This window comes from Carcharhinus amblyrhynchos, chromosome 22 (assembly GCF_965287045.1).
Source record: "Carcharhinus amblyrhynchos chromosome 22, sCarAmb.v2.hapA, whole genome shotgun sequence".
Classification (NCBI taxonomy): domain Eukaryota; kingdom Metazoa; phylum Chordata; class Chondrichthyes; order Carcharhiniformes; family Carcharhinidae; genus Carcharhinus; species Carcharhinus amblyrhynchos.
In genome coordinates this window covers 45109641-45122786 of record NC_137345.1, presented here as the reverse complement: position 1 = coordinate 45122786, position 13146 = coordinate 45109641, and the positions used below count along the sequence as shown (strand labels likewise).

General features: G+C 43.2%; 1 protein-coding gene across 6 annotated transcripts in view; it reads right to left on the bottom strand.

The window, feature by feature from the left end:
• pacsin1b (protein kinase C and casein kinase substrate in neurons 1b) overlaps positions 1–13146 on the bottom strand; it is a 239756-nt gene that overhangs the window by 39699 nt on the left and 186911 nt on the right. The gene's annotated exons all lie outside the window — the stretch shown is intronic.

Here is a 13146-nt window from a genome sequence, read left to right as displayed (position 1 = left end):
CAGGCTAAAGATTTAAGCTTGCTGGTTAGACCCCAGCTGTCTGGAAATAATATTGTCATAGCTTATAACTTTCAAACAAAAAGGTGCAAGATTGCACATATGCAGTGGTTTCCCTGGATATGCAAAATCTGTCTCAAAGATGTAAAAATATAGAGGCGACAGACAGGAAAAGGACAGCAAGATTCCAGTCCACCGGGGGCTCAGACGTGTTATAGAACTTACTTGAAGGGATTCACCGAAATGAAAAGGTCCTTATTGAAAATGCTAACATCAAGCATTCCCAATAAAAACATCAGATGTATTTTCGAGTAATATTTACAAAACTCTTGTGTACAGAAAAATAACTTACAGCAGTAACACAAAATAAACTAGGAACCCACACTGGAAAGAGCAATAAAGCAGAGATCTGAGCATCAGTTCTACGACTGAAAACTAGCTTGGTTCCTTCCGGTCTCAGGAGGGACTCCAGGCTCCCAAACCTTTAACCCAGCACAATCTGAATCATTGATTGGAGAATGCAAAATGAGGATTCCAGATACGGCTGCATTATATAAAAACAACTAGCAATGTAAATCACCTGAGGGGACTGTCAAACCCAATTTCAGCATCTCACACATACTAATTCCATGCCTGCAGCTAAAAGTAATATTCAAATTCACATCATGGAGAGCGGAGGTGCAGAGTGAAACAGATCATCACAGACTGGAAAGCAGCTCCACTGTCACTGCAATTTGACTTTCTGATTTATTGGCGCATTCTGATCACCAGATTTTTGAGTGCTGTCAAAAATAACCTGATCAGCATGTGTGCAGAAGTAGCACAATATCACGATTAAAGTTGCAGTCAGCCTGCTCTTTGAAAGGCAGTGTGTCGCTTGGAAGTTGCATTAAATGCACAGCAATTAGCACTGCTGCCTCATAGCGCCAAGGACCCGGGTTCGATTCCAGCCATGGGTCACAGTCTGTATAGAGTTTGCACATTCTCCTTGTGTTTGCGTGGGTTTCCTCTGGGTGCTCTGGTTTCCTCCCACAGTCCAAAGATGTATGGGTTAGGTTGATTGGCCATGATAAATTGACTCTAGTGTCAGGGGGGACTAGCGAGGGTAAATGCATGGGGTTACAGGGATAGGACTGAATTGTTGTTGGTGGAGACTTAATGGGCCGAATGGCCTCGTTCTGCACTGTGGGGTTTCTGTGATTCTGGATAATATTGGTGGAACAACAGAGCGGACAGGGTTCTGGGATGACAGATGCAACACTGGTGGAGCTGCTCAGGAAGAGAGAAGCCAGGGGGCTCTCAAGGGATCTCAGTGAGAGTAGGTGGGCCAGGAAGATCAGCTTCTGCAGTGTGAACCCAAGGACTCTGAAACAGTGTCACAAGTAGTGTAATAATCTCCTGTGAATGGTCAAAAATCAGTGAATGCATCTGCATATGGCATCTCCTACCCACCACAGCAACAATGTCTCATACTACTCAATATACAACATCCCCATCATTTGTCCAGCAATACACCCTCCACTTAACTTCAAAATTCTCTACCTCAACTTAACACACTTAGCCTCACAGTCACCTCATTCTGCCTCCACATACCTCCGGCTATTTAGCAATGCTGGGAACATTACTCAAAGAGTGCTACACAAGGAATGATATTCTACCCTCCCTCTTGCAGGGCAGCAGAGCAGAACTGCTAATTTATTAGTTTGCGTGTTCTATATCCTGTAACTGGATGAGAAGTTTCTTCCAGTTAAATATTAGGAAGACTGAAGCAATTGTCTTCAGTTTCCACGACAAACTCTGTTCCCTGGCTAACATCCCCCTCTCTCCCTGCCAACTGTCTGAGGCTAAACCAGACTATGCACAACTTTGGTGTTCTGTCTAACCCTGGGTTGAGTTTCCAGCAGCATATCTGCATCATCAGTAAACACTGCCTATTTCCATTGCCTGGCGCTGCCTCACTGAATTCATTGGCTGATCTAATCTTCATCCACATCTTTGTTACCTCAAGACTTCACTGTTCCATCAGACTCCTGGTCAGTTCTCCACATAATACTCTGCACAAACTGGAAGTCAGAGTGTTGCCTGCACAATCCCATGCACCCATCACCCCCTAACCTACACTGGCCCCCAATAAAGCACTGCCATGATTCTATAATTCTAGCCCTGGCCCTCCCAATCTCTGTCATGTTCACCGTTCCCCAAATCCTCAGACATGCTCATCTAAGTGGCATCTTTAATATCCCCAATTTTAATCACTTCACCATTGATCGCCATATCTTCAGTGGCCTTGGCCCTACAGCTCTGGAATTTCCTCCTCAATCTCTTTAGTTTCCTTTCTCACTTTAAGACATACCTTAAGCTAGCTCTTTGACCAACCGCCCCAATATTGGCTTACATGGCACAGTGGTTCTTTGCTTCCAGCCCACTTGACTAACAAAAAAAAATCCCATACTCCTTGGCCCTTGACCTAGCTTTCAGTTCTATGTCATTCTGCATGGTGATTATTTCCACATCAAGTCCACTGTTCCGCTCAAACACTGGCAGAAATGTTGCTGTCAGTTCTCCAACGTCCACTTGAAGAAAAGGATTTGGAGACAAACAATGATTTGTTCCATCCCGAAATTGTCTGTGAAATTCCTTTTCCAATTTGTTCAGATGGTCACGGGATCTGTTTGGATGGAAGCCTGTTTGCCCTGTTGTTGGATTTTCTCCAGATTTGGGAAGTGCTCGGTAACGTTGTTCTTTAACTGGGGGCACAGGCCCTGTTGAACATATTCAATGCACTGATTGTGTGTGACAAGTCCATCCCCTGCAGTTCAGCTCATTCAACTTTGCACTCTTGTGCATAAGAAACGCCAAGTCTAGCAACCACACGTTATCCGGCAACTCGTTATACACCTCATTTCTTGATTTAAAATGACAATTTCAGGCAGATCTAAAAATCTCTGGAGGCCTTTCCTTCGACTTAATCACCTCACGCCTGCATGAACATTACCTTATTTGAGAAAGGATATACTGGCACTGGAGGGGGTGCAGAGGAGATTCACTAGGTTGATTCCGGAGTTGAGAGGGTTGGCTTATGAGGAGAGACTGAGTAGACTGGGGCTATACTCATTGGAATTCAGAAGAATGAAGGATGATCTTATAGAAACATAAAAAATTATGAAGGGAATAGATAAGATAGAAGCAGGGAAGTTGTTTCCACTGGCAGGTGGAACTAAATCTGGGGGCATGGCCTCAAAACAAGGGGAAGCAGATTTAGGATTGAGTTGAAGAAGAACTTTTTCACACAAAAGGGTTGTGAATCTGTGGAATTCCCTGCCCAGGGACACAGTTGAGGCTACCTCATTTTAAGGCAAGGATAGATAAAATTTTGAACAGTAAAGGAATTAAGGATTATGGTGAGCAGGCGGTAATTGGAACTGAATCCACAAAATGATTAGCTATGATCTTATTGAATGGCGGAGCAGGCTCGAGGGGCCGATGGCCGACTCCTGCTCCTTGTTCTTATGAAGGATTAGCTCACCGTAGATGGCATCAAGCTCAAGCAACAATTTCAACAAGCGATGCTGCAGAGCTCTGCAATGAATTGAGCTGACAATCTGTCATTACATGAGAAAAGTGAATAACCTCGCTCTCTAGCACTTATTGGTGGATAATACAGTGACAAAGGAGGGGAATCCAGGATCATTTCTGCAAAGTGTAACAAAGCCTGCGTTGACACCCAGCACCGACAGTGCACCATCAGCTGTGACTGAAACCAGTTTCCTGATCGGAATGTTTCCCTCAGTCACATACTGTTTAAATTCATTGTAGACATTCTCACCTCTTGTCCTCTGAGTGACAACAGGGTGAGGAGGTCCTACTTTGTTGTCGCATCTTCGAACGCCACGTGAGCAAAAACCAATCAGCTGGACCATATCCATCATGTCTACTGGCTCATCAAACTGCAGCAAGAAATATTCACAGCCTACTAAGTCTTGGTGTATTTGCAGAGTAAGTAGTCTCACAACACCAGAGGGGTGGCACGGTGGTTAGCACTGCTGCTTCACAGCGCCAGGGACCCGGGTTCAATTCCCAGCCTGGGTCACTGTCTGTGTGGAATCTCCAATGTTGCTCCCATGGGTTTCCTCCAGGTGCTCTGGTTTCCTCCCACATTCTGAAAGATGTGCTGGTTAGGTGCATTGACCTGAACAAGTGTCGGACTGTGGCAACTAGGGGCATGTTACAGTAACTTCATTGCAACGTTAACGTAAGCCTTACTTGTGACAAATAAATAAACTTTAAAGTCCAACAGGTTTATTTGGTAGCACAAGCTTTCGGAGCATTGCCTCTTCATCAGGTGAGTGGGGCAACATTCCAAAAGCTCGTGCTACCAAATAAACCTGTTGGATTTAAGCTGGTGTTGTGAGACTTCTTACTATGCCTATCCCAGTCCAACGCCGGCAACTCCACATCATGTATTTGCAGAGACACATCCTCGGACAACAATTCCACCCTTCTGGCTACTGTTAAAGCACCAAATGACATGCTCTTGATGGCTGTCATAATCTTATCTTTGTTTTTAAAGTCTTTGAACAAAGTGTCGGCAGCAACCATCATCGCTGCCTTGATAACTTCGCCATCGGTGAACAGTTTATGTTTTGGCAGCAGATGGCTAATGTGAAAAGGCGCCTTTTTGCTGCCTTGCCTTTGCCACAGGCGCTGACAGAGTAGCTGTTGAGCTTTAACTTCTTTTTGGCTGAATGGTGCTGTTTAGAGGGAAATTTCCTTGAAATTTTGCATGCATTGCCTTGTGATGCCATTCCAAATTACCTCTTTACCCAAAGCTACACTCTGAACAAATGGTCTTGCTTTTGACGTTTGTGAAAATAAATTCACTGTCCCATTCCTGGTGGAAATGGTTACGTTTTTGCCCCCCTTCACGGTCCCGGCTCCTCACTCAACATTTTGTCTCCAGCCAGATTAGTCCACGTTTTGGTGCCTGCAATTCGGCAGTCAATAAGCTGATTAGCTCATCATCATGAGAAACCCGAGTCCCGCAGCCAATGACAACCAACTTTGAGACTCCAGGAGCATCTTGTCGATTGCGATCAACTATTTGGAGATCACTGAGGTAAACCAATAAGTAAACTTTGGTCAGACACACTGCGCCCTCAAGGCTATCAATCATAAACTGTGGTATGAGGGCTGACCTGAGGTGAGGCCACAACAGGTCCACAGCCAACGCCATTTCCTTGGCCCTGCACTCAACCCTGGAACACCTAGATAACAAGGGCGCCTATGTCAGACTCTTGTTTATTGACTAATTGTGCGGAGGGTGTGGAGAGTCTGCAGAAGGATCTAGATAGGCTGGGCGAATGGGCCAGGAAATGGCAAATGGAATTTAATGTTGGCAAGTGTGAGGTGGTCCACTTTGGTAGGAAGAATGGTAGGAAGGACTATTACTTACGTGGCGAAAAACTGCAGCAGGCGACGGTACAGAGGGACCTCGGGGTCCTTGTGCATGAGTCGCAAAAACCCAGCCTGCAGGTGCAGCAGGTGGTCAGGAAGGCGAATGGGATGCTGGCCTTCATAGCGAGGGGGATTGAATATAAAAGTAGGGAGGTCTTGCTGCAGCTGTATAGGGCATTGGTGAGGCCGCAGCTGGAGTACTGTGTGCAGTTTTGGGCGCCGCACCTGCGCAAGGATATTTTGGCCTTGGAGGGAGTGCAGAGGAGGTTTACTAGGCTGATACCGGAGTTGAGGGGGTTGAGCTATGAGGAGAGGCTGAATAAACTAGGCTTGTACTCGTTAGAGTTTAGAAGAATGAGGGGAGATCTCATTGAGACGTATAAGATGATGAATGGGATGGATAGGATAGAGGTGGAGAGACTCTTCCCGCTCAAAAAAGACAGTAGGACTAGGGGGCACAGCCTCAAGATAAAGGAGGGGGCGGTTTAGAACGGAGTTGAGGAGGAACTTCTTCACTCAAAGGGTGGTGAATCTCTGGAATTCTCTGCCCGTTGAAGTGGTGGAGGCTGCCTCGCTAAATATTTTTAAGAAGCGGGTTGATGGGTTTTTGATAAGAGAGGGGATTAAGGGTTATGGGGAGAGGGCGGGAAAGTGGAACTGAGCCACGACAGATCAGCCATGATCTTATTGAATGGCGGGGCAGGCTCGAAGGGCTCGATGGCCTACTCCTGCTCCTATTTCTTATGTTCTTATGTTCTTATGACTACGGCTCATCCTTCAACACTATTATTCCCATGAAACTTATCTCCAAACTCCATGACCTGGGCCTAGGCACCTCCTTCTGTGACTGGATCCTGAACTTCCTAACTCACAGACCACAATCAGTAAGGATAGGCCTCCACGATCATCCTCCACACCAGTGCCCCACAAGGCTGTGTTCTCAGCCCCCTACAATATTCCTTATACATCTATGACTGTGTGGCCAAATTCCCCTCCAATTCGATTTTCAAATTTGCTGACAACACCACCGTACTGGGTCAGATCTCAAACAATGACAAGAAGGAGACCGTCATCAGACTTCAGGAAGCATAAAGGAGAACATGCCCCTGTCAACATTGATAGGGATGAAGTAAGAAGGGTTGAGAGTTTCAAGTTTTTAGGTGTCCAGATCACCAAGATCCCCCCCGTTGGCAACACTATAGTTAAGAAAGCCCACCAACGGCTCTACTTTCTCGGAAGACCAAGGAAATCTGGTACGTCAGCTATGCCTCTCAACTTAAAAACCATTCTTTTTGGCTGCATCACAGCTTGGTATGGGCTCCTGCTCTGCCCAAGACCTCAAGGAACTACAAAAGGTCATGAATGTAGCCCAATCCATCACTCAAACCAGCCTCCCATCCACTGACTCTGCCCACACTTCCCACTGCCTTGACAAAGCAGCCAGCATAATTAAGGACCCCATGCACCCTGGACACTCTCTCTTCCTCCTTCTTCCATCGGGAAAAAGATACAAGTCTGAGATCACACTCTAACTGACTCAAGAACAGCTTCTTCCCTTCTGCTGTCAGACTTTTGAATGGACCTACCTTGCATTAAGTTCATCTTTCTTTACACCCTAGCTATGGCTGTAACACTGCATTCTGCACTCTCTCATTTTCCTCTCTATGTACGGTACGTTTTGTCTGTATAGTGCACAAGAAACAATACTTTTCACTTTATGTTAATACATGTGACAATAATAAATCAAATCAAAGAATTAGGCACAATATATAGTCACCCAGAATTGTTTCAGCCTTGCTACTGTCTTAGTAATGGCACTTCAATAATGGTCAGCACAGTCTCCACCATGAAGTGTCACATGCATCTGTGCCAGCCCCTCCCATGGAGGAAGGGAAAATCATTCATGTAACATGACCTTTACTGGCTAGACCAACACTCAGTGCCTATTGCTAATTGCTTGATGACAGACCATCTTGTCCCACAAGAGGGAACTTGTCAGTGAATGTGGTGCAATGCATTTGGGCGGTGTGTGCCTGTGCAATAGCTGACAATGGGTAGAACTTGTGAGATGAGAGTGAGAGTCATGCAGTATTGCCAAGTACACAATGGTGAAGTGTGGCTATGAATATGAGGTATGAATCTTGGTTGATACTCTCAGTAGTCAGGTGAAGGTGCGTGAAAAGTGTGGCTAGTGGTGCAATTGGTACAATTCAGCAGAAGAAGATGCATTGACCTTGACCATTCACATAAGGTCATCAAGTTTCTTACATCACTGTGACTGGCCTGCTGCCAATGACTACAACAGCTAACTGCTCCTATTTACTTTCTTGTACTTGTTGTCCCTCTGAGGGAAGAGGATCTGTCTCCTCCTTTACTCCTCTCGTACCAAGACCACCAGCACAGAATCCATGAACCACGGAGCACACTTTCTAGCTCATTGTCTAATCTTTCTGCATCATTCCTGGATTCTCACTATTCTTTCACCAGTTTCAGCACATGATTCAGGCAATACTTTTAGCTACTTACGTCATTTGTTCCAAATTGGACCACAAATTCCAGCTGTTGTCCTTGTAGAATGTCCTTCACCAGTTTTGTACTATTCTTTACCCTGATACCAGAGAGGCAACATACCATTCACTAATGACATTGGGGATTACATAAACAACTGTTTGTTCCTTTAACTATTGAATCCTGTGAGAATACAGCATTTCTACTCCAACCCTCCTCACCCTCCACCCCTCTGCAGTCAAATCTCCCACAGTGTTGGGAATTTAACTTCTTCTGCCTTTCTCCCGATGGTCATCACCCTCTCCAGCATTCACAGCTGAAAACAGGCTAGTGAGAGAGTCACTGGCTTAGGACATTCCTTCTCTGCCTAGGTCATCCTTCTACCTGTTTGGTAGTCACACATTCCCTCATGTCCACCACCTTCTGAGTGGTGACCTTGTTATGGAATGTAAAGTTAATTTATTAATCATAAGTAGGCTTACATTAACACTGCAATGAAGTTACTGGAAAAGTCTCCTAGTCGCTGAACTCTGGTACCTGTTCAGGTACACTGAGGGAGAATTTAGCATGGCAATGCACCTAACCAGTACGTTTTCAGACTGTGGGAGGAAACCAGAGGAAACCCACCCAGACACAGGGAAAGCGTGCAGACACCTCACAATGACCCAAGCCAGGAATTGAACCTGGGTCCCTGGTGCTGTGGGGCAGCAGTGCTAACCACTGTGCTGTCCTGTATGCTCAAGAATTGAGATGTTCTACAATGATTCCAGCCACTCCTCAAGAATTTCATATGCACTTGGTTATCCAAGAAGGATACAGCATCCTGGATTTCCCAGTGCGATAGGATATACATACAATGGATCTGCAGTGGTCTGCACTGACCTTCACGTCTTTCAGCATTTGATCAACAAAACACTTGAGACTGACATCTAAGATGTTGACCTGTAAAATTCTGAAATTTCTGCCATTGCAGTAAAATATTGAGGACAGAGATTGTGATCCCATCCATCAAATATTTCAACTTCTATACTTTACAATCATCAGCTCCCAGAATACTTTTAGGGAAGAATATTTGCTTTGATGAAGCAAAGGAACTTTCCTGCTGGATTGATAAGGGTTCTTTGACAGGTCTGTAAATGTCTAGCCTCTGGGACCTTGCTGTCTTTCTCTGTCACTGCTTTCAAAAGGTGTCATCTGAAAAATTAATCCACCGCCTCTCTCTTTTTAATTTCCAGTGAACGCTTTCTATCTTTTCTCCAAAATCGATTATTTCCTGGCTGTCACCAGTGAAACAGATTTATTGTGACATGGAGGGGAGCCATGATGGGGGGGTGGGGATAAACTACGGCAACTTAACATTTACAGGATAAGCTTCTGCAACAGAACTCATTAGGTGATGAAGGTACCTGGGGGAGAAAAACATGAATCATTTTACTGAAAACATACAGATGATGTAAAGTTAGCGATAGAGACGAATTCATTAGCAGTGTTGATCTACGTTGTAGAATTATTCATAGCTATTGTAATTAGCAATGAACGTCTGCACGCCCTCATTTAATTGCAGGCTCCAAGGTTACTGCAGCATTTAAATGGACCACATTGCACGAACAGGAACAGAAGCAGAATAAATTAGTATAATAAAGGACACCAATTGACCTGAACAGGCTTTTTCTCATTACTTGAAATAGTACTATATAGTTTGAAAAACACAGATCTTTAAATTGTACACTTAATATAAATCATAATTAATTTTTGAAGTAATATTTATATTAGTAAGAAAAGGGAATATAAAATATACCAAAGAGCAAAGTTCAAAACAAATCTTAGGAAGGGTTTTCTTGACTGAATGGGTGAAAAAGGTTTTGAACTGTCTCCCATTTAAGACAGAGGTCAAAAATATTCAGGGACTAAAGTTCCAGCTTATAGTATAAGCTGGAATAGTTGAAATACAAGTAAGGGTCAAGTTCAATGGGCTGAATGGCCTTGGCTGTTTTCCTCATTTCATCAGTAGTCAAAAATCACAAAAACATCATGAAGGAGTTGGACATTGATGTAGTCGTCAAGGTTGATTACATCAACTGGTCTATAATTTCAGTGGCATTTAATGATTATTTTCACACTGTTGGGACTCAGTAGGTGCCCTCAAAATATTTCCCCAATCACTGGGACATTTATTCTACAAAAAAAACTCCCAGAAATGACATTCAAGAAAAACACTTCTGTTGTTTTAGTTATTTAATCCAGCTCTGAACAAGAAAATAAATCTATACTACTATATGCACTTGCAAAATATAATTAGTTCATTTTCAGTGTTTCACCAGATAAATTATTCTTTCAAGTCCTCATGGCAGGCTAAATAAATGTAACCAAGTGATTCAAATGTCTACATCATGGAACTAGCTGAAATATAGAATTAACTGGATTTGTTCCAGGCAGTACGACAAAAATCAAGAATAAGATTACACTCCATTCAGAAAATATTTTACATGGGCACCCAGATTGCCACTTTCTTTTTGATAGAGGGCACTTGGAAATACACAGACTGAAACCTTTCCATGAAGTATCCATCACACAAATATTCTCAGTAAAATGGAAATAAATCCCACCACCTTTTCCGGAGATCCCATCATCTTATCCCATACTCAGTAATCACGATGAGTGCCATATGTTATTACAAAGGATATATATCCATTTGAGAAACCACTGTTATGTGATGCAATGTCATGAGGTGCCACCTGTGATATCTATTTTCTCTCCTCCCTCTCTCTCTCTCTCTCATCACCTGAAGTCACCAAATCTAGTCTGTCACAAATGCCAACCTCTTTTCAGAATCTTTCCCAAATAAGTTCTTTAAATGCGATCTTAGAGCATCAAGAAGTAGAGGGCACAGATTGAAAATAATTGGCAAAAGGAGCAAAAGTAATCAGACAATTTTATTTTTTGCCCAGAGGGTAGTTGGGGTTGAAATATGGAAACTAGAAGCAGAAAAGGCCATTTGGCCCATCAAGCCTGCTCTACCATTTATCTTGATCATGGCTAATCATCGAATTCAATATCCTGATGCTCCTTCCCCCATACCACTTCAACCCTAGAGCAATATCTAATTTCTTCTTGAAATTAGACAACTTTTTGGCCTCAACTTCTGTGGTAGTGAATTCCACACATTCACCAGCGGTTGGGTGAAGAAATTTCTCCTCACTTCAGTTTTAAGAGATTTACCCCTTATCCTCAAACTATTTCTGGACTCCCCCACCATTGGGAACATTCTGTCTGAATCACCCTGTCTAACCCGGTCAGGGTTATAATAATCTGTCTTCCTATTATTGCTACCAAAGTGGATAACCTCACATTTGTACACGTTATACTGTATCCGCCAAGCAGATCCCCACACACTCGGCCTATCCAAATCACACTGAAGCATCTCTGCCTCCTCCTCACAGCTCACCCTCCCACTCAGTATCATCTGTAAATTTGGAGATAATACATTCAGTTCCCGCTTTCAAATCATTTATATATAATGTGAACAGTTGAGGTCCTAGCACTGATCCCTGCAGCACCCACTAGTCACTGACTGCAATCAGAAAAGGACCCATTTATGCCTACTTTTTGCTTCCTATCTGCTAACCAGCTTTATATCCAGCTTAAGGCACTATCTGCAATACTAATCTGTTATGTAGGACCTTGTCAAAAACCTTCTGAAAGTCTAAACATCAGTTGGTTCTCCTTGGTCAACTCTACTAGTTACATCCTTAAAAGAATTCCAAAGATTTGTTCTATAAATCCATGCTGACTGTGTCTGATTATACCACTGCCTTCCAAATGCTGAGTTATGAAATCCTTGATAATGGACTCTAGCAACTTCCTGGTACCGACGTTAAGTTTATTGGTCTATAGTTCCTGTTTTCTCTCCAACTTCCTTTTTGAATTGTGTGCTAACATTAGCCAGCCTCCAATCTGTAGGAACCAGTCCAGAGTCCAAAGAATTTTAGAAAATAACCATCAACAGATCTACTATTTCCTTAAGTACTCTGGGATGAAGATTATCAGGACCTGGAGATTTATCCACCTTCAATCCCGCCAATTTCCCCAAAACCATTTCTCTACTAAATGCTGATATCCTTCAGCTCCTCACTAAAACTGGTTTCTCTCAAAACTTCTGGTACATTATTCATGTCTTCCTGAGGGTGATAGAGACAGGTTCGATCAAGGCATTCAAGAAGAAATTGGATTGCTCTCTGCAAATGTCAAGATCTTCGAAGAGATTTAAGGATTGAACTTAAAAAAGTTTTAAAAGTTTTGGATAAAACAATGAATTCAATAGAAGGTGAACTGATCATATGCAGCCCTCGGGGTGGGGGGGCAGGTTTAAATATGTAAATTAGCTCAGCAGCAGGGAAAAATATGTTTACTTAAGTAACAATGGGGAACAATCAAGTCGAGAATTTTAGGTGTTAAAACTGTAGAGAAGGTCTGTTCAAAGTGGAAATAAGGATACAGTTGACATTTATATGCTGAACCCTGGTCCAAGGCAAGTCACTTAGATTGAATATCAAAAGAGAAAAACATTACATCAACAGCAGGATTAGCAGGAGAAGGATAACAGTTGGTGGACAGTCACAGCCATAGCAACACCCAGTGGCAAAGCAGAACTCTCTCAGAGGAGCAGAATTCTAGCCTCCATGTGGCTGTTTGAAAACCTTCGAAACACTACGCTGAACTGAAACAAGACTTCCTAAACTTAAAGATAACTCGTGGGTGGTAACTATCTGCTGGATTTAGCTCAGAGTTATACTGTGTGGAATTCTGGTATGGAAGAAGGAACTTTTCTCAAAGTTCAGGAACGTAGATAAATGGGAATAGAGTCAATTCCAAAAGATACTGTGTGTGTAGCCATTATTTTAGCAAAGTGTAGCTTTGTTTTGCACTGCTTTTCTTGTGTGTTTCTTTTAGGTTAATAAACATTCTTCTATTTGAATGTTAACAACCAGACAGAACCTTACCTTACACAAAAACAGAAAATGTTGGAAAATCTCAGCAGGCCATAGAGTCAAAGATTTACAGCATGGAAACAGGTCCGTCGGCCCAACTTGTCCACGCAGCCCTTTTCTTTTTTAAGAACACCTAAGCTAATCCCAATTGCCCGCATTTGGCCCATATCCCTCTATACCCATCGTGCCCATGCAACTA